This window comes from Magnolia sinica, chromosome 4 (genome assembly GCF_029962835.1).
Source record: "Magnolia sinica isolate HGM2019 chromosome 4, MsV1, whole genome shotgun sequence".
Taxonomy (NCBI): Eukaryota; Viridiplantae; Streptophyta; class Magnoliopsida; order Magnoliales; family Magnoliaceae; genus Magnolia; species Magnolia sinica.
The window spans coordinates 59,573,028-59,596,467 of record NC_080576.1 but is presented as its reverse complement, the minus strand read 5'-3'; the positions used below and the strand labels follow the sequence as shown (position 1 = coordinate 59,596,467).

At 39.3% G+C, this 23,440-nt stretch overlaps 1 pseudogene; it reads right to left on the bottom strand.

Annotated features, from left to right (window-relative positions):
- Positions 1–9,634: 9,634 nt before the first annotated feature.
- On the bottom strand, positions 9,635–16,554 carry LOC131244152 (elongation factor 2-like; annotated as a pseudogene).
- Between the last annotated feature and the right edge of the window lie 6,886 nt (positions 16,555–23,440).

Sequence of the window (23,440 nt, the reverse complement as noted above, 5' to 3'; positions counted from 1 at the left end):
TTCTACTACCCGGTAGATTTTATCGTCCTAGATACTCAACCCATCGTGGACATGAACACTTAAATTCCCATCATTCTTGGTCGCCCATTCCTTACCACGTCAAATGCAATCATCAATTGTAGGAACGGAGTCATGACTTTGTCTTTTGGGAATATGACATTGGAGCTCAATATTTTTTTTCAATATGAGAAAATAGGTAGAGGATGATGACGATGTCCATGATATTAACTTGGTTAATTCTTTTGTAGAGGATAGAACTCTGATGACCTTATCCTCTGACCCTATAGAGATGTGTTCAATCTACTCCCAAGATTTAGATGATGATAGGATTAAGGAGATGGGTGCCATGTTTGATAATGTGCTGGTACTTGAAGTTAACCGATGGAGGCCACAATTCAAAAAATTGTCCTAAACTGACATAGTGCCTCCACTATCTAACCTCAAGGCATCGAAGCTTTACTTAAAACCTTTGCCCTCTAAATTGAAATATGTCTATTTAGGTCAAGATGAGACATACACGACGGTGATTTCTTCCCACCTTTAGGAAGAATAGGAGAGTATGCTTATCTCTACTCTCATTAAGCACAAAGGAGCCCTTAGATGGTCAATTGTAGACCTCAAGGGAATTGATCATTTGATTTGTACTTATCGCATTTATCTAGAGGATAATGCGAAGACCTCCCGGCAAGCACAACGTAGATTACATGTCATGCCTCAAACTCAAAAATCAGATTTACAGGACATCCGACCACTGAATTCTGTGTCGACAGCCTCCGTAGTACCCCATTCTCCGCTCCTAGCATCTATATGCTAGGTTCCGATCTTGTGATCCTACAAGGAGGATTTTCAATGTACATTTATCTCGTAACAAGCAAAACCACATGTTTACCCAAATCACCAAAAGCAACATCATCATCACATATCCACTAATATAAACATTTGAATACAATACTGAAAGGGAAATACATATGTCAAAATTAAAGCTCCAGAAGTAAGCTAGATGCTTCAAGCTCCACACTACTGCAACCTAACATCACCTGCATGCATAAATTGTGCATAAGCTTATAAAAAGCTTAGAGGGTGGTGTAAGTATGTGCACAAGGTAAGTGCCAAGTATTCGATACAATGCCATAATCATACGATATCAGAGTAAGCGAAAATGAGTCGATCAATAGCAGAATACAGATATAGATCAGATATGCAAATGAGGAGTCATAAAGAGCCAAATATCATATGCCGATGATGTAATGTAATATGCAATTCCCAGCGAGTTCACGTATAGCGTCAGCCATACCTAAACCATATAAATATGGATGTAATGCAATATGTGGTGCAAATGGAGTGACCATGTTGGAGTATGAAGTCGGGATGATAGTACATGATATCATAGGGTATGGGGTCCATCACAAGGGACTTCTATCCAAACCAGTCCCATACCTAATTTGGATAGTCAGACTCAATGTCGTAAAATCCTGATCTCAGGTTAGTCACGCGCCCCAACTGAAATCCTAGCCATTGTGAAGGTACATGTAACAAATAGTTGCCCACCACCAACCCGAGTGGATAGTGAATGAATAAATGAATCAGTATGCAATGCCTGCTCCACAAATCCATACTGTACATCTTTGGGATCATCACCGGGGTCTAGTACACTCTACATGCAAATCAACACCCACTGTCGCAAGACCATGCAAGTGGAAGAGACTTCACTATCCACCTGACCAGTAGTAGTCAATATTTACCCGGCACGTCGATAGCGGACCCATTCACGAGCTGGTCAAACTCAGCCTAGCTATGCCCCCTACTCTCGGGCGGGTAAGGCTACACCCCCTCCCAACCGACCACGACATAGTGGGAGATGCAGCCTCTTAGTATTCGGCACTCGGGCACTCATGTATCCACGCGGTCTCGACGTTGGGGCATCTCTTAGCCATGGAGGTTTAGGGACTTTCACCTACAGACATCCAAAGTGCTCAAATGCTCAAACTAAGCATTTTTGGTGTCCCATCTAGCTATGCATGACATGCCTGTGGATGCTACGACCCTAATGTCGCTAGGGCATATAGTAATCACAACACACAATGCAAGATACATGAGTTATATGACCCAGTCATGCATCAATCCTGTGAGATACCGTGCGCTCATGTGAGATAACTCCTGCCTATCAGGGAGTCTCATAACAACCTGCCCAATGAAATATGCAATGGTCAACCACATCTCATAACAAACATGCAGATGATGCGTATGTGCATGTATCATAATGTTATGCTGTCACATACTCATAATCGGTACTAATAATCGGCCTCGATAATCAGCATCGACAGTCAGCCTCGACAATGTAGACATTTAATCAACATTGCCCCCATGGAGTGGCCCACATAGAGCCTAACGTATAGTGTACCCATGGCCTCACACAAGGGTCAAATATACAACACCATCGGCCTCACATAGGAGCTTAATACCCATCACGATGGACCTTTCACATGGACCTAACATACATCACAATGGACTCCTTCGCCTGGCCCTCAAATGCATCACAATGGGCCTCATCACATAGGCCTCACATACATCACAGTGGGCCTTAAACACAGACTAAATACACCTCACAACGGGCCTCAAATACGGGTCGTACATATGTCACATTGGACCTCGACAATTGGAATCGGTAGTCGGCCACGACAATCGGAATCGGCAATCGGCCACGATAACCAGCCTTGATCGATAATCGAAATCGACAATCGGCCACGATAATCAGAATTGGCAATTGGCTACAATAACTAGTCTCAATAATCGAAATCGGCAATTAGCCACGATAATTGGCCTTGATTGCTAATTGGCAATCGGCCATGACAATCAGAATTAGCAATCGGCTATGACAATCGACCTCGATCGATAATTAGCTTCGATAATCAAAATCGACAACTGGTCACGATAATCGGCCTCGATTGCTAATCGGCAATTAGCCACGATAAATTAGAATCGGTAATCGTTCGTAACAATCGAAATCAATCGATAATCGGCCTCAATCAATAATCGGCTTCGATAATCAAAATCGACAATCAGTCACGACAATCGGCCTAGATTGCTAATCGGCAATCGGCCACGACAATCGAAATTGATCGATAATCGGCTTAACCTCAAGGCTTAAGGGAAGGTCACATGAGGACTTTCAACGGTCATTGCCCATCAATGTGGACATTTAACCATCATTGTTCTTACAATGAGGATGTCAAACCATCATTGCTCCCAAGGTGTGGCCACCAAAACATCATTACGTACATCGTGGTGGAATCTCACATCGTAATGGGCCTCATATACATCATAGTCAACCCACACAAAGGCCTCACATACATCCCATTAGGCCTCATATACCTCAAGTGGGCCGCATCATGTGGGTCGCTCCAACGGGTCAATCATGCATCAAATGGGCTGAATCAAAGGGGCTAATCATATGGGCCGAATCAAATGGGCCAATCGAATGGGCTGAGTCGAATGGGCCTAGTCAAATGCGCCGAATTAAATAGGCCCAATCAATTGGGCTGATTTAAATGGGCCAAATCAATTAGGTCGAGTCAAGTGGGCCGAGTCAAATACACCATGCATCCATTGCTAGGGATCATTATAGTGCAATAAAAAAATGAATCATATCTAAAGGATCATCTGGACCATACCACAAATGGTAATGGTGACAATGACTTCCACTGTTAAACTCCAATGGGCACACCATAGTCTTTATTTCTATGCATAAGGTCACAAAGACCTGATCTTAGAGGAAAACAGATATCATATTGGTCCAAAATTGCTGTAACCCAAAAGGGTTGCGATGGTAGACGTTTAATCCCACTGTTTCTGCAGTGTGGTCCACATGATACTAGATTTGTCTTATTCTTAGCCTCAAGCCTTAAAATTATCTTTCAAATTGGATTGGATGTTGCAGGGACAACACAAGCATCATGGTGGGGCTGTACTTGGCATGGGAGATGGGTCTCAAATCCCACATGTGGAGGATCCACACAAATCATCCAGCCAGATGACTGAGGGTTTGGATCTAATACATAGATCATGGGTGGGGTTCCACCCATTTAGATTTACTGGACGGTGTGGATAAACTCTACACACATGGCCCACCACCCATTGATGCATGTACAGTAGTTGTATGTCAAGGGTCTCACTGTCTTGAGGTGGGGACGGTGTGGATCATGCCACGCTGGCCACATAGCCCACGACAATACAACATCTATTTGGCTGATGTACTGCACTGGCCATTCGGTCATCAACAAGGGTGGGTCCCACGTGGGTGTGGCCCACCAAAATATCACATTTTAATATAATATAATATAATATAATATAATATATATTATACACATTACATGCATAATAGATGGCAGCCTGGACCCACCGTCCAGGTTCATCTGGACGGTGCTGATTTTTCATATTAAGGGTGGGTGCCACGCACGTGGCCCACCTCTGGAGGGTTTAGATGTACATGTAATATAATATAATATAATATAATATATTATGTTATAATATAAATAAACTTTAAAGAGTCACCATCCAGAGGGTCTAATGCTCTGGATGGTGCAGATCTGATGTATATGGCATGGTGGGTCGACTCGTGTGGCCCACCTCAATGCACTAACACTACATATATATTATATATATTATTTAAATATTAGTGTTTCTCTCTTTTTTAAGCTAGCTCGATAGTACACTTCCACCGTTAGTTCACACTACACTGTTAGCCATAGCCCACTGTCAGTTCGCACACTCCACTGACAATATCGATTCAACATATGCGTCATGGTGGGTCTCACATGGACGTGGCCCACCTATTTGGATCGACCTAATATTTGTATTTTTCCTTTCGTCCAGGCCCGCTAACGGACTGGATGGTGTAGATCCAACACATCCATCAGGTGAGTCCTATGAAGGTGAACGGCTTGGATAAAATATATACTTCATGGTGGGCCACACACACACACCATCTTTAGAAGAGAGAGAGAGAGAGAGAGAGAGAGAGAGAGAGAGTGGGATAGAGGGACCCCGCCACTATGGGCCCCTCTCTACATTACATACATCGAGTGGTTCCCACAACAAGTGGGCCCTAAAATTGAAATCAATGGAGGATCACCCACCTATCGCCCTCCTTCTTTAGCTCCTTGGACTCCTATGCTCATTGCCTTCAATTTTGATGGAGGTAGATGAAGTTTTGATGGTGGGGATAGGAGTATTTTTTTGGGTCGTAGAGAAGTGGCCCACACTTGAGTTGCTCCTGGAAACTTGGGGAGCTTGGACATTCGATTTTTTGCTTGGGAGAGTGTTGGAGAAAATGAGGGAGAGAAAGAAGTGATGGGATGATATGGGATGAGTGTTGTAAGGAAATGATGGTTAAGGTATGGGCTTAGTTGAAAATTGTGTAAAAGAGGGATGGGTAGGGAGAGAGAGAGAGAATTGATTTAGGGAAAAAGAGTGATGGTTGTTTGTACTTGGGATAGGGTGAGGTGACATTGAGGTAAGGGTGGTGTACTTGACTTCATTCGATGTGACATGTTGTAGTGATTCTCTCAAAATTCACAACACATAGTGTTTTTTCAGAATGAACGCAGACCCACATCTCCTAGCTTGGGTATCGGTTCGGTGCACGAGTCACGTCATTTGAATTGCGGCGATGGTGCGGTCACTACGATACAAGTTTCGAGTTGAGCGGACTTTGGTATGCAGGACTTGGCTTAGGATCACGCACAAATGTTGGATACAGGTCAAGGGTTGTCAGAATTCGACCGGGAGGACCGCGGAAGCTTATGGAACGGTATGGTCTAGGATACGGTCCTTACAACTCTCCCCTCCAAATAAAAATTTCCTCCTTAAAATTTATAGAATAGACAAGAGAAGAAGAAACATCATATATAAGTAAGGCACAATCAGTTTACATAAGGATAAGGATAGTGCTCTCTAATCTCAACCTTTGGCTTCTAAAACACCTCACTAAAACTGTGGTGACCCCTACTAAACCTCAGATCCTAGATCAGAAATGATTGAAACTAGGATACCTTACAATCTCACCACCTCACTAATGACTAATCTAACAAGATTATCCTAATGCCTGATTGCACGAATTGTCAGTGACCCCTGACAACTGAGGGTCCTGCAGAGCTGCATAAAACCTATCCTAGGTCTGCTGGAGAGGTGTATGTCCCCCCAAAGAGGTCGTTGTTGCTTGAAATGGGGGCACTCAAGCTTACGATGCCCCATCTCACCACATCTGAAGCAAACACCCGTAAATGGTCTCTTTGGTAGTACTGAATGTGTTGCTGGCATTCGAAAGGATGGACGGTTCTTGTGCCTCTACGGCTGTCGACGCTGATGGTGTTGGAAACTACCAGAGGGGGTCTTCCTCTTCTGGTCTCCTCTATGGTCACGAACCATCTGCGAATTATTCCATTCTGCCTTGTAAATCTAGGCCCTCTAAACTACCTGCTCAAATGTCTAGAGCATGTGTCTGATGACACGGCTCCTGAGATCAAAATGTAAGCCATTCTCAAAACAGCGGGCCTTTCGCTCCTCATCATTAACCAAATATGGCGCGAACCTTGATAGCACCACGAAACGAGCCGCATACTATGCCATAGACATGTCTCCCTATACCAAGGTCTCGAACTCTAATGCTCGCTGCCGATGAATAGGGTTAGGGCAATACTGTTGGTCGAATCGGTCTATGAAATCCTCCCATCATTACCAAAAAAAGGGGCAAATGCTATGGATAAAAACTGTAGCCAAAAGCCTATGGCTACGGTTATCGTCCGTAGCATGACCGTAGCCATTGATGCCGTAGCCATAGGTCAAAGAGCTATGGCTACGGATTCTATCCGTAGCCATAGAAGCAATGGATACGGATTAAAACCGTAGCCATAGCTTCTGTAGCCTTAAAGTACTTATAGCTACGGATTATATCTGTAACTAAAAGTTCAGCAAGAACCTAGCAAAAGACCTATGGCTACGGTTTTAGTCCGTAGCACGACCGTAACAATAGGTCTAAAACCTATGGCTATGGATTTAATCCGTAGCCATAGATTAAAATAGCTACAGAATAATCCATAGCAATATTCAGTATTTAATTACAGCTACGGTTGTAAGATTACCAGCTACGGTCAATATCTGTAGCTATTGCCTACATTTAAATAAAATTACAACCATTCATTCATTTAATTACCACCTGCATAATCATTCATTCGTTCATTCAATCAATTACAATCATTCATTCACTTAGTCAATGAATCAATTACAACCATTCATTCAATAATGAATCAATTACAATCATTCATTCATTCAATTCAATTACAATTACAATAATGTTGAAAGTACAAATCTTGATGAGTTTGTGTGCACTTGCATATGGCCAGGTGATTCCTTCATCCACCATAGATAGAAAATGGATGCAAGTATCAATAGTCCACTTGCACATCCGACAGCTATACCGATAACTTCTCCCGCGCGTCTTCTGTAATTATATTCAAGGGCGAACCACCACTAGAGGACTCTACAACATAAAAACAAAGAATCGGTCAATTGAAGAATGATGAAAACTAAATGCAAGGAAAATATAAAATTCCCCTGATGTAAACTGAATTAATGCTCCAAACAGTGTTCATACATTGTTAAAGTACTGTTGAAGCAAGCAATCATTCACTACACCACACATTCCATAGAAGTACAACAAGTTCAAAAACACCTACAGATGATTCATACATACCTTATTATAAGAATCAAATACCATAGCATTAGTCAAGTGATGAAAATTTGAAAATGGAAAGGGAATCAAGAGTGGTAAAACTGAAAAATATGAAGAGAGATGAAAGTGCATGTAATTGGAAACTTTCAAAGAAAAGAAAAAAGAAGTAACTAATAAAGTAAGCTTGTTAAGCCCACATGCACCTCATACAAGGCCACAGTACTAGCCTACCACTTGCATGGGAAGTCTGACATGTGCATCAGGTGGGCTCAATGTGGAGAAAACCTAGAGAAAAATCCGTCAGTAATGGGTCACTCTGGAAATATGATAGAAGAAAACTAACTAACAAACTCCCAAAGAGGACCATGTCCTCTATATATCAATGAAGATAAAAAAGCATTTTCCAATACAGACATTTGTTCTTTTTTTTTTTTTAAGGGGATATTAGACATACTCAGTGTTGCAGCCATACATTGACATATCTCAAAATATTGCACTTCCCATTTACAAATATTCCTGAATATCATCGATACATGCGACGCGTATCAATGATATCTCAATACAGAATATTCAGTTGCAGTTGAGCACTTGAGCATGAACCGAACAATCTAGCCAAATCAATTTTTTAACTTGATCATTTGATTTAACATGTGAATTTCACAATCAATTTGAGACACCTTATATTAACTTGAGAGATGTAACACAAAAGATAACGCCAATGAGAGAACATACCGCCACCACGACAAGGATACATATCACTTTCCCTTCACCATTTTTGAAGAAAACCAATTGAGCTGCAAAAATAGAAAAACAAGAACATGAATAAATAATAGCAAAAACTAGTAATCCAGAAATATTTCAAATTTCATATAAAGCATACACCGTCATCGTAGGTGGCGAGCCAATAGGTCTAAAACTAGTAATCCAGAAACTTGAAAATTTTTCATCAGAAATTCTGAAAGGAATGAATTTACAAAATGGTCCACATTCAACAATCAACAAACACATTGCCCAGCTGATGAGTGGATGGGCCTGATTTTTGGACCACATAATTTACATGCTTGGGCCCACCTGATGCATGGCATTAATGTGAATGTCCAATAGATTTGCCTGATAGGTCCATGTGGGCACATGTAAAGGTGTATGTGGACATAAGAAACTCTTGACTTCAACATAAAACAGGAGGGAGAACCCTTCAGATCAATCATGATAATAGAGCAACTGTTGTACTCAAATTTTCAATAGTTTAATCCAGTAAATAAACAGGTTGATGATTGTAAAAGAAGTTAATCATTCAAAACTCCTTCAGCCATGTGAAAAGGACCACATCCTTTATAAGGACCTTTCTTAATCTAGTTTCAAGATTTAAATAAAATGGTTCGGTACAGAAGAGCACCTTTATCTTGTCAATGACATTTTCTTTTGCCGCATTTATTGTGTGAGTTGCTCCTAGCATCTTTGCATTGCAAAGTTTATCATCTTGAACATCAACAGCAATAATTTCAGAAGCCCCAAATGCCCGTGCTATCTGTAAACAACTAGGAGAAGTAATTTAGTCATAATGATGTAAACCTGAGACTCAAGATTCTATAAAAGCAGAAACGTTATATTATATGCCATCAACTATGCTGAAGGAATTTGAAAAAGAAATATACAGCATTTACATGGGTCGTCACCAGCATCATGGTAGAGTTGTCATCATTATTTTTTTTAAAAAAGTCAAATCACTGTCCCAGCTAATTTGATCAGCAGCGTATGCATTTTCATATCAGTAATAATATCCAATTCAACATCATCATCACCTCAGACTTGTCCCAAGTATTTGGAGTTAGCTTTGGGAATCCTTTTCAAAACAGAATCACAAATTTAAAAAAAAAAAAATTTAAAAAGTTAGGTAAAATAGAGTATATATCCTCATCCCCTTAGAACATGTAGACAGACGAAACTCTGGATAAAAAACAGCCGTTTAGCCAACAGAGACTGGCAGCGTCTGAACCAAACAAGAACAAAAACTAAAAAACAAAACAAAAAAAAAGAAGACAAAATGGACACCAACTTACCTACTACTTGAATCTCTCCATTGCCAATTAGACGCCTCAGAGCTTGTCCTCGAATTCAGAAAAAGGTGTCATCTACTCCTTCAGACCCTTCCTCTTTCGGATATCAGCCACCAACTGCCCTGCCTGCGATCCCGCCTCCATTGGATCAGACGACATCATGTCCCAGTGATCAAACACGCACTGTGGGAAGGCCTGTCTAGATTTTGTTGCCCTCAAAGTCCCCCACAACCCAAACGACTCAATGACAGGTAGGTGTATGCCTTAATGTTGTAGAGCGGCGTGCCAGGCCTCTGCATTTCCTCAAAGACATGACCACGCTTTTGGTTCAGGACACCATAGATGCCACCGAGCGCTTGTTCAGGTGCCTGTATCTCCACCAAATCGACAGGCTCCAAAAGCCTGGGTTTTGTAGTTAGTTGGGAGGCATATATGACCCTTCTTGCTGTCAGGATGATCTGTCCACTGCCCCTGTGGATTGCATCAGCATAAAGAACAATGTCACAGACCTTAAAGCATATACCCCGCATGTTTTCTTCAGCCAATGCTCCTTCCTTTGATGCCCATTGGAACCCAGCCACAACAGAATCCTTGATTTCATTCAGGTACTGAACTCCCTTGCACATGTCAACAACCATATTTGGGCCAGTCGTTTTGGGTCCAAAACACTAGATCTTCTTGGCAAGATCCTTGTCCCACCTGAACTCTTCAGATAGGATCTTTGAGCGGGCTTTTGGGTCATCCCTAGGGCCGATACACCCATCTTCCAAGGGACGGGCCTCCATGTAGAGACGATTGTGCTTGTTAAGGGACTTGCTCATTACAGTCCTGACTGACTTCTCAAGCACCGTCTCACGGAAAAAGACAACAGGATCCGAAACAAGAATCTCAGCCCCGCCCATGAAATCTTCCTGCAAGTCCTTCAAGCAAATCTTGAGGTGGAGCTCTCCACAGATTTCTGCCCCAAAAAGCCCTTAAGAAACCCAGATTTAGGACATACCCCACAAACCTCTGCCCAAAACACCTACTTTTTTAAATGTAGTAAATAACTCACAGATTGCATGTAGACCATAACCCATGCACTTAGCAGGTTAGAATTTATTCACTGGGTGAACCATAACCTATGAACATAAACAACAAATATGATAAAAGCATTTCCCACATTTTTGCAGCATTGGACCCACATTTTGTTGGCATCACTATCTTCTCATTTCTACTCCACACCAAAGCTCTCATTTCCCATGAGTTTTGGAGCAAAGACAATAGCTCTCATTTCCCATGAGTTTTGGAGCATAGACAATAGCTTTTCATGCAACTCGGTTCCAAGCAGAGCATTTTAGAAAGAAGATCAATTCTTGCTGGTTCAAGATTAGGAACACAGTTGCCAAATCCTAAGTTCCAAACCTTCATTCTATGGCCTGAAAATAGGCTGTCAAGGACAAATACGAAAACAGCCCGCATATTCATCTGAGTGAGGGTGTTAAAGTCTTTAACCCTTCCAAGTCAGTATATCCTCCCAAATGATCTATCAAAACTTTCACCCAAAAATAAAATACAAACAATAAAAGGAGAAGCAATAAAAATATTCAAATTACCATGCAAAGGATCAGTGATTGCAGATGTTTCAGAAAACAGTACTGTCCAGAATAGAAATTCGTTATAGCTAAAATCAAACTATTAACAAAGAAGCCACTAATTGTCGGCAAATGGTTTTCGAAATTCTGTTTACAAGAATGGAAATCAAGAAAACTCAGATGCTTTGAAATGCTTCTGTCAACTGATTCTCTTGGATTCGGTTTCAAAGGACAGTAATTAAGATCATTTGCAGCTAAAAATCGGTGCGGTGAATCGAATAAATGATAGACCAAAACTTACCTGATTGGATGCACATAGTGAACTAAGAGAGTAGAAAAATAAAAACAATGACTAACTTCACCGAACGATGCAGGAGTAGATTAAGAATAAATGGAAAATAAACACCTGAGATATTAGAACTTTCTCTGCTATCAAAATAATGTAGTATGAGACTGAAATTTTTTAATACAAGATAGTGGGAGAAGTGTAGGAGTTGACAAATAAGAAATATGAAGTAATTGCAGAAATTCTCCTTCTTTAAACACAATATAAAGCAGAATTTATATTACTAAATAAATAAATAAATAAATAAGAAGAAGATGGCTGTTAAATGAACTTGGAACAACCTTCTCAGATATCATGCCTCTGATAAGGATAAAATTATGACATTAGGAGAACTTTTGATACACTGGCAAAGTGTGATGGATGAACTGGACCATCCATTTCACTGAAGCCACTAAGGAAAAAGTTGACAAGCATATTGACCATTGCTTATGTTGTTGGAAGTTCACAACTTACAGTTGCCATCTTACAGTTGTTGATAATCCATTGCCATCGCCAACGGAAACCTGAAAAGCCAAACATGGCACGTAGTTTCACAAATTTCACAAAACTTGGTCCCCAAGTCACATCTTGCTGATCAATAAGCATGAAAATATATCAAAATAAAAACAGAGCAAAGTGATCTTTCATTTGAAAAGACTAGTGAACCAAGCATTCATCCATACCGTATGTCCTTAATCCGTTATGTACAATAGTCACTATTACATTTGTACTCTCTGTATCTCTGCACATCATATACTTGCATTTCAGAAAAATCAATAAAAAAAAAGTGTATAGTATTGTCCCACCAAGATCCTCATAATGGACTTATTACACATGGACCATGTATTGGCATGTGCAAGGGCTCCTGCTGTATTTCCAAGGACCTCAAACTGATTGTCAAGGAGAATAATGATTGAACTGTTTTCTTGGATATTATCCAAACCAAAAGACCAAATGGGAGAATTTTATTTTTACTTTAAAATGAAAAATGAATGTCATCCAAACAGGCCCTTGGTGCATAACTAGGAACTTGTACAAACATAATGCTTGAAGCAAGGAATAGTTTTGACTGAAAATAAATAGAATTTAGATTAGCCCATTTATGTTCCTGAGGTTAAAATTGTAGCAGAATACCAAATCAAACTACTTAATTTAGCTTAATTCATGAATTCCGCAGCATATAACCCATAAAAGTATCTGATTGATTCTATTTGTAGCCAAAAAAGAAAAGCCTTCAAGCAATTGCTATAAATGACAGATTTAAAATAGTGGTGGAAACAAAAATCAACCCAAAACATATTGCAACAGATGCTTTTGGGGATAAAATGATTTGTCCATGAATGGTGCATTCAGTAAATTACAGACAAATGATAGACCAAAACTTACCTGATTGGATGCACATAGTGAACTAAGAGAGTAGAAAAATAAAAACAATGACTAACTTCACCGAACGATGCAGGAGTAGATTAAGAATAAATGGAAAATAAACACCTGAGATCTTAGAACTTTCTCTGCTATCAAAATAATGTAGTATGAGACTGAAATTTTTTAATACAAGATAGTGGAAGAAGTGTAGGAGTTGACAAATAAGAAATATGAAGTAATTGCAGAAATTCTCCTTCTTTAAACACAATATAAAGCAGAATTTATATTACTAAATAAATAAATAAGAAGAAGATGGCTGTTAAATGAACTTGGAACAACCTTCTCAGATATCATGCCTCTGATAAGGATAAAATTATGACATCAGGAGAACTTTTGATACTCTGGCAAAGTGTGATGGATGAACTGGACAAAATATGGTATGGGTCCCAGTTGATACATAATAAAGAAAAAAAGATACTTTTTATTTGATTTTATGACTTTCAGATTGGTGAACAGTTATTGGACGGTTGCAATGAAAATCATTAAGCATCATCATTCACTGACAGAATAGGAAATCATACATATAAATCCCTAATTAGGGTTTCAACAATGTAAATCCCTAATTAGGAATTCACCATTGTAAAGTCCAAAAGCAAGCTATCAACCCCATAGTTACTTGATGGCAAATCCATAAGTTGGCCCATCAATAGCACGGTTTAGATCAACTGGCCTGCAGGCTGATTGGATAATAGCTTACACACTAGATCATTCACTCGGTAGGATAGACTCAGATCATGAGACTGAGAGAATTACATCCAGATTTGGTGTGAACTATCTTCAACATCCAATCAGACATACTTTCATAGATCCCAAACCATTCCTCCTTTGATATCAATATCTTGAAGAGCCCATCATTGCCCACACTGATAATTCAAAATTAATCTGTCAATCCCACAATTTAGAAAATTCTGTCCATAATGCAATTAGGCTATTATGGCAAAACCAAGAGATGGCCCACCAATTTCATGTTTTGGATCACTCAATTAGTAGGCGTGCATGGTTTTAAGACTCGTCCAAGTCTGGTGGGACTTCAACGAGTCAGCCCAGACTCGTTGGAACCCGATTCGGTTCGACACCACAAGTCATCCACCCCAAGTCACCCCTGACTTGGGCAAGTCTGGCCGATTCAGGCCCAATTCAGGTGAGTCTCAAATCGACTCAGGGCTGAATGAGTCAATCCAAATCTTCGAGTCTTTTAATCATGTAGGTACATTCATTAAGGGATATTAATGGTCTATCATTTGTTTGTCATTTACTGAATGCACCATTCAATAAGTGAGCCCACTAATGTGAAAATACAAAATTGAAAATTGTTAAAACAGAGACATTTCATCAAACACATGTTCTGCACACCTTAAACATTCACAACAAATGATGAATGACAAGACTATTCTATATCTGCATCTGTTGTATAAATGGCATACATCTATAAAAACCCAGACTATCTAGATCATTGGTTCCATTGTTTACCAGAAATGGCCAGGGAAGAGGTGATGGGTGGGGGCTGTTGGCCGCACTTAGAGTGGTGAAGATGATGTTGGAGACGTCAGTTAACTCCAGGCAGCACACTGCCTGAAGGCAAGAAGAATGAAGCATGTATCGATCTATAAATATTGTTAATTACATATATTGAAAATGTACAAGTAAAACATACCATTCAGAAGAAAAACATCATTGCAAGTGCTGCTAAAATGGATATTGTTGCACCTGATAATGATGCCTCTGTCAAATCTAGGAATTTTCATGTCAATAAGTGTGTACACACACACACACACACAAGGACACACCATGTAGTAAAGAACTCCCCTGCCAAACTTTAAGTTTATATATGTTTGTAAAAATAAAATGAGATCTAATGTCTATAACTTGCAGTATGTCTGTAACAAGCTTATATTTCTTACTAATTGTGACAAGAAGGATGATACAAGTTAGAAATGCTAAAAACGTTTTTCTAATCGGCATTGCAAAACAATCAAAGTAGCAGAACATAAATCTAATTGACTGTATTACTTCTAACAATAAATCATTGCTGCTTTAAGAAGTGATGGTTTTTCAACATTCAATTTCTAAAATTTCTGCACATGGATATTTTACCCTCTCCTGCTCCTACATCCAAGTAATGAGTTACATGCGTACACACACACAGAGCAAGATTTGGATTCAGATTCCCAAGGAAATTTAATAAACACCAAGAACAAGAGTAGAAACCACTGCAAGGCATGGAATGATTAAGTTCCTGAATTGAAGTAGGGGAAAAAAGGATCACAGCTGCGAAAGGATTTTAGCCATGATAGGAAACATGCCTGGTCAAAGGCAGGGAAAATATAATTTGCAAACTGAATTTCCACAATCACTCGATTCCCCTATTGTGAAAAAATAAAAAACAAACAAAGTTAAAAACAGAACATTTGAAAGCTTTGAACCATTCAGAAAATGCCAGAGTTGCATTACAGGAACACAAAAGGTAAGTTCATGATACATATTTTGGGCTATTGTGAGTGCCCCACATTGCTATCACATAATGATTTTCTTTATTACCGGTTGTAGAGCTTCCAAGATCCTATAGTATGAGCATGGCTCAAATATATGACATGTGACTTATAGTTAGGAAGATATATGGGCAGCCTAATTGTAGGAACAACAAACCTACATGCCTTCAATGTTGTTGATACCAACACCAAAATCAGCCTCTTGAATCATGCCAAACAGCTCCAATCCAGTGAATATGCACCAGCTGATGCATACTCGATTTCATTCTCATTCTGGGATACATCTAAACATGTCTTCAAATACAATACATAAATGCAGTTGGAGTACTGGGATATTAACATACAATACACAAATGCAAGTAATGGTGGATTTTACTACATTACAAGCACAGAGAAATACCCTATAATGAGAATTTCAAACTTTAGATGTTCCAAAACTCAAAAGTCGGGACTCATACAAACATAAACACAACCTGAGATGTTCTAAGATGGCTTAGGACTTTTTAACGTCTGATTTAAGATAGACTATTACTCACAATTTCTGTACCAATGAAAATAAGTGTAGCATAGGGTGCAGTTGGTTGCACTAAACATCATGAAATTCGGTTTATACCATTGAAAACTAACCTTCCACTTTAATCTTGCCAACTACTTTCTTTGCCGCTCCATATATTTCCCATTGCTGCATACAACCAAAAGAGTAAGACCAATATTAAAATCAATATAAAGAAGGCTAAGAAGCTGTCCTCATTGGTAGGCAGATTTGCAGCAATTAAAAAGCTCATAAGAAATGTAAGCCTGAGAAGTGTTTTGCATGCTTACTTTGAATAAATGCAACCTGTTCTGGAAGCCATGTGTCGAGTGTAGCAGATCGTACCTGCAGCACATAGCCAATACTTTCAGTCGGAGCAGAAGGCAAACAATAACCTGGAAGATTATCTGAAGTCTGTGTCATATAATTAAAACACCACATCTACTGTAATATTGAATCTGAACACCTTGGCAAGTGTCCAGCTAGCAAAAGCAAACACCTTATGTCTACTGCAACAAGTTCCATTTGACTGATCCAAACCACCACCCCCGCTGCAATCTGTCAGATTTTTCGAGGAAATGGCATATTTTCATTTTCAGACCTAGCAGGGATACAAAGCTAACCAGTAAATAATCTTTCATGTGATTCCATAACCTTTCATGCAGCGAAACTGGGCTTAATCTACAGTAAACCTGCCATTAGAAGCTTATAAACAGGTTGAATGGCAAATAAGCATCATAGAGTAACTAGAAAAAACATGCAAACTAGCAACATGTTGAACCATAGAGTACCAAATTAGTTTAGGATTAAAAAAGGAACAAGCCAAATATCATGACATTTCTTGATTGTATAAGATCTCATGTGCGTTTGTTGCACCAAATATCATGACATTTCTTGATTGTGCAAGATCTCATGGAATTTTTCAATATTTGGTGGAACTAAACGGGTAGTAAAAAAGAAAAATAGTCCGAAATATTTAAGAACATATAAACAATAACAGTTGAAATAAATGGGCTGCACTGTTGTATTTTTCCTTTGTTGTAGGATCCTTCTAACTCTCTCAATGGTCAACCACTGCAAGTCTAGTTCAGTTTCAGTTTGCTCTACCTTTCAATAGATGCTTTCATTTTATAGTTGAGACTGTTACATGAGAGTAAAATGTTTGCCTATTAGTTTTACCTCCAATTCCTGATTGCTGGTTTTTTTTTTTTTTTTTGGTTATTTATTTTATCGTCTTATATATCCTTATTTATTAAATTCAGCAAGGACCCACTTCAGTATATGTGTGTCATGGTAGAGCATGGAATTGAATTCTCAAAAGTTTTAAACTTTTAATTTATTTTCCTCTTTGCAGGTTCTGATGAACCTAACAAATGAGAATCTTGATGGCCGTTAGCAAATTGCTGATTGTAGATGACTGGACACAATGGCTGCCTTGATCATTGGTCACTTCCCATTGTTTGGCGCGTGCCTATCTACAAATAATCAAATGAAAGAGAGCAACTCATTCTCTAAAATTGAAAGCAATGATCCTGATAATCAGAATGACAAACATCTCACAGATTAAGAACTTCGGTCCTTTTATTAAAACTTTTTTCCAGTACTTAATACTGAAATAGGCCTTTTAAAGTGATTTTTCCTAATTCAGTTGATTTGATAAAAAAAAATTTTTTTTTTTTAAAAAAAACTGTTTAAACATATGGAAGCCAATTGCTTAGCCATATGGCCGAACAGCTCCTAAATTGGGCGATGCATTCATCAGAGGGATGACAAATATATACAGTAGTTAAAAGGGGCAAACGAGAGGTTAACCACATTTGGGGAAGGGCAGATGGCAGAAAATATATACATATGACCAATGCGTAGTAAAAAATCCACTACACAAACTCATTGTTCTATCTTCCCAAGGGGGTTGGATCTACAGCTACTGTGTTTGCTGCTGGTTCATGCCCTTTAAGCGGCGCTTTTGGAAATACTTTTGGTTGAAGGCTTTAACACCATCAGGGTACTTCTCCTTGACATAGTTCTCCAGGCATTTGAGGTAAGAGAAATCCGCTCTAAAACCATTTGTGGAGACAACGAAAAAGCACCTGGTACCTTGGTATTTGTCGTGCTTACCAACTGTGACATAGTCAATCTTTTCACCCATTTTTGTCGCTTTGTCAGGATGGTGCTGAAAAACATTATTGAGTACCTAGGACTGATCTTCATCTGATAGCCGATCACCGTCATTGTAGCTAGAATTATGCAGAGTTCGTTTTGTCGACAACGAAATTGGTTCAACATCATTAAGAATTTTCTCTTCCTCACATGCGAATAGATCCAAGCGTCTTCCAGTGGCAATGAGAATCCCATTAGCATTCCGACCATCAGGTTTGGATCATTGAAACATGACCCTAATTCCAACGCATTGAATGGGAGTTGCTAGTGCCCTTAAATTAACCACTCATTGCATATAATGGTGGCCCACTTGATGATTGGATTGGGCAATTCACCATAGGTAACAGCCCTATATTTCAAGCCTGGTGATGGGTGGAGCCCTACCTATTCGAGCACACGTCAGGATGGCACACCTGTGAAATATTTGAGCTTTTGATCAAATGAGATACACTGTTTAGATCCTCTAGCCTAAATATTAGGACATTTCAATCCTCGGGGGGCCACAATTTACTATACAAACTAGCTTGTTTGGTTAACCTCAAAAGTTATGGTTTTGTTCAGATAGAACTTTTTGAACACATCTGTCCAACTAGAACTTGTTTAAATAGGCTTGAATGTATAGATAATCTAAGAACAAATTAATGAAAAACATCCTACAGTCTATATTATGGTAATTCATGAAACTATGACACCAAAGACTACAACTCCACTCATTTCTTAGATATGATGGCTATTAGGCAATTATCATGAATCTAAGATTTCTTTTTACCATGAAATCCGTCGCAGAATTACAGATGCACTAATCTAGGATAGTTTCAAGGATCTCAGATGCACTATGATAAGAAAATAAGTAGACTTCCTTTTGAGGTAAATTACACGCAAAATATGGAGGAGGTACATTGCCAACAATAGTTCAAAAAGGTCTCATATCCTACCCAAGGTAGATAATGTATGATTTAGGATCTAGCATGCATTTTAGTACCATTTACTAAATGTTCACAGCCCTACAAGACCTTGATTCGTGCACTTGGGTGAGGATTCAAATAAAAGTATTCGGTAACGGTAACAGTAACAGTAACAGCTGCCATAATGGCTAGCCATATGGACAATACAATAGGGGCCATAGCAGTCAAAAAAAAAAATTAAGAAAAAAAAAATATTGCCCCCATTATCAGTCCATTACAAACCTGTTACAGCCATTACAGGCTCATTACAAGCCTTTTTTATTTTCAGATCAGGCATTACAGCCCTGTTATTGCGTAATGAGGTCCCACTGTTACTTTTACATAACCATTTTTTTATACCTAGCTTCCAATGAGGGATTTTCAAGAGAAATCCAGTTTATTCTATTTTTCTTTGATTCAATGCAGTCAATTTTTATTACTTGGTAGCAGATGTTACGAACCTTAGCCATATTATTCACAAAAAAATTCAGATTTTTCCAATTTCTAATCATGCAACACAGTAATTTTTTCCCTATTTTAATCATATGCAAGAAGTCATGAATGAGAAAGATGTTAGTGATGAAAGTGGAAGCAGGAAACGGAAGACAACAGAAAAATGCAAGTTAAAGCAATTGATCTCCTCTATTCTGATTTTCCATGTAATTCTCAGTGTTATATTTTCTGGTAAAGTATACAATCAGGCAATTGCAGCATATGCTAAATCTACTAGCCATGTAGAAAAGGAATGTGTTATGCTAAGTAGATAATGTCAAATTAAAATACACCATTAACATGCATTGTTCAAAAAATGATAGACTGATCTTAGTCTCTTATAAAATATAGGGTGATGATTGACTTACCCAGATGTCTACCTTCTCACTTAGAATTTCTCTTCTGAACATCATCAATACAAAATTAGAGGGTTGGTTATCTTCCAAAATGAGATAATCTTCATGACGTTTCCATCCATAGCATGGCTTAGTAGACCAACAAAATGGTTTATTTTTTCCAAATGATTTAATAAACTGGATCACCACACCATCAATACAAAATTAATGGAATTCAGATCCTCCAAAAACTATACATTTCCTTAGGATCAGTACCTTATATCTACTCCCAACAAATAGAATCACATCTCGTAACCCTTCCAAGAGCAATTAAGAGGAAGAAGATAACCACCACAACCAGAACCAAACAGGGTTCTTCTCAAATCATAAATCAACACAAATTAACAGAAGGAAGATCAACATAAAGAGAGGTTAAAGAGTATTGCTCAAGGATCAAAGGGCCTTACCTACGAGCAATCGATGGTGAATCAGAATGCATTGCAAATACCGCGTTGCATGCATCCCTAAAAATTAATAGGACCTGCTTTTCCTCAAAATACCATGCTCCTATGTTCTCCAGCAAATTAATACTGCTTCAACGAAGGACCCACATCACGTGCAAGATAAACACAAGAGAAATTAATTTTGAACAAGAGCGAAGATGGCAAAAACTATCTAATTAATTTTGAAAAAGATAAACTTCCTCAATACCTCATTTGCCACAGGAGATGTCCGATCTTCTTTGTCAAATATAAATGCAAGAAGCAAGTGCTTAAACTCTACATATGCTTCCTTAATAATAATAATAAATAAATAAATAAAAACAAAAAAAAAAAACAAAACAAAAGAAGTCTGATTTTTTAAACCATGGAGCTACAAATTGGGATCACCTAATGAGTGACTTGGATCTTACACAAGTGGATCATCTATTTTAAGATAGTACCAAAATAGAAGGATGGAGTTCACTTGGCACTCCAACTGAAACAATCAAAAACAGGAACATCAAGTAAACTACTTGGCCTTCTTCCCCCTGTCATTATCAACCTGCTGGAATGCAGTGTTTGGGCTATTGATTTCCACAACCGAGTAGTTGTGGTTCTCCATTGTAATGATAACTGGGGTCCCCTTTTGTGTTTCCTTCACCCACCAATCTGAAATGTCCAAGCTTGGAGCCATTTTCCCCACCCAAACAAAACACAAATTCCCCAAAACACTGCAAAATCCACTACAATGTCTCAAAATCTTCAATACTTAGATCTCAAAATCAAGAAACAAACACAACCCATTTCAGCTCCAACCATCAAAAACAAGATCCCACCACACCAACTTCCCAAACAGCAACCTAAACCGAAACAAAGCAACAAAACCTAGATTTCTATTCAATCTACAACCATAAAAAACAAGAACCCTACCACAACAACTCAAAAACCAACTACTCAAACACAATTCAAACCAAAAGAAAAACTCAAAAAAACCCAGATTTGTATTCAATCCAATCTGCTCATTCCCACACTGCTCTACAAAGCTAACAACGGGAGAGAAGCAACATTATGAGGAAAGGTATCTGTAGTTGTATAAAGTTCAAGACCATGTGGGCATTATTCAATAATACCAAAACTATAAAAAAATAAAAAAAACTCCACCTTTTTGGAACTTCACTACATGTTATTTACCATGGATGCGGTTGATTTCAAGGCCCCAAAATGGAAAGGGGACAGTTAGGAAACTACCATTTCAGGGCTGTTTCATCTATTCTAGGGATTCTTAGTTGAAGCATTTCTTCAAACATGTAGGAGGCCATGGACAACGACAAATATGGCTGCCACTGTCATGGTTGCTGCCCAATTTCTGGCCATTAAAAGAGGAAATGAGAGAGAAAGAGAGAGTACCTTTCACTTCGTGTGCTCTGATTTCTTCTATTCTCGTCAGCTATTGGAGGGAGATTGATCAATGGCTGCTTTCAGGGAGATCAGGGAGATCGAGAGATGGAGGGAGGGAAATCAGGGAGATCGAGAGATGGAGGGAGAGGAAGGGAGAGAGATCGAGGAAGGCAAAGGAACAAGCGAGATGGGAGAGAGAGATCGGGGAAGGGAGAGGGCAGGGAGAAGTGCGCCGGACAAGAGAGAGAGAGAAGAGGGAGTGTGCGCCTGCAATAAGAGAGGGAAATGAAAAATTCCCTCCAGGTTTTCTGTTTTAATCGCATCCTTTCACCGGCAGCCACGTTTCAAAAGCAGGGGCGGACGGCTGCTGGTGATTTCCATGATCACCGGCTTTTTCTTATAGTGAAGGGATGCGTGAGATTGAGATTGAGAGAGATAGAGAAGAGGGGCGCAGGAGATTGAGAGAGAGAGAGAGAGAGAGAGAGAAAGGGTCGGAAGTGAGACGGAATAGGGTTGAGTGGAGGGAAATGGGTGTTTCGTGAGAGGGGGAAAAGAAAAAGACAACGCGGTTTTTCGCATTTTTGCCTGCTACGGTCCTGCTACGGTTTTTGACCGTAGCTAAAATCTAATATGACCGTAGCCATTGCATGGCCCTCCACGGCTCACATTTGACGGGATCTGGACGGACGACCTTGTCAAGGGCTGTGTGGGTTCCATATTGATGCCATCGATATATCCACTCCGTCCATTAATTTTATAATATTTTTTTATAAGAATTGAACCCCAAAATCTAGGCAAATCGAAGGTTAATTGAACCACACCATCGATCAATGGATTAATCTCCACTCTTTCCTACAGTGTGGTCCACTTGAGCTTTCGATCTACTTTCTTTTTTGGGTTCTTGCATAAAATATTTTTTAAAAATTGATAGTCGTATTAGATGGAGTACACACATTTTAATGGGCCTTATGGAGTCCCTTATGATATATCTAAGGTTGTACGTACATTTAGCGGAGTTAGCTTTTTGCTACGGTCTTTACAATTTTAGCTACGGTTTTAAGCCGTAGTAAATTAGCTGCGGTTTATAGCCGTAGCCTAAAACCAGAATAGTCCGTAGCCTTTGGTCATTTTTTTGGTAGTGCATGTTTAGACGAAATCAGGCTCTATAACATGGGTAACAGAGGTCCACCAGTGCTCGGCCTCACCTTGGAGAAGAAATATGGCTAACCGGACCCACTGTTGGGTCGTACATCCCATTGTATTAAAAATCTTCTCTACCTTAGAGTGTCATCTCTTGGTTGTTGTCGGGTCTGGCTTGCCCTAGAAACGCGGTGGATCAAATTGTCAGAACTCTCGAAGAAGGACGCTTGCGCGCTTTTGCTATGCCTGGGCTGGCGAAACAATAAGGTGCCTGCCTTGTCCATGGAGGGTGGTCGTCACAGCCTACAACATCTGCTGTAACTGGGAGCCACTCACAGGTACGGTCTGATCCGCACTG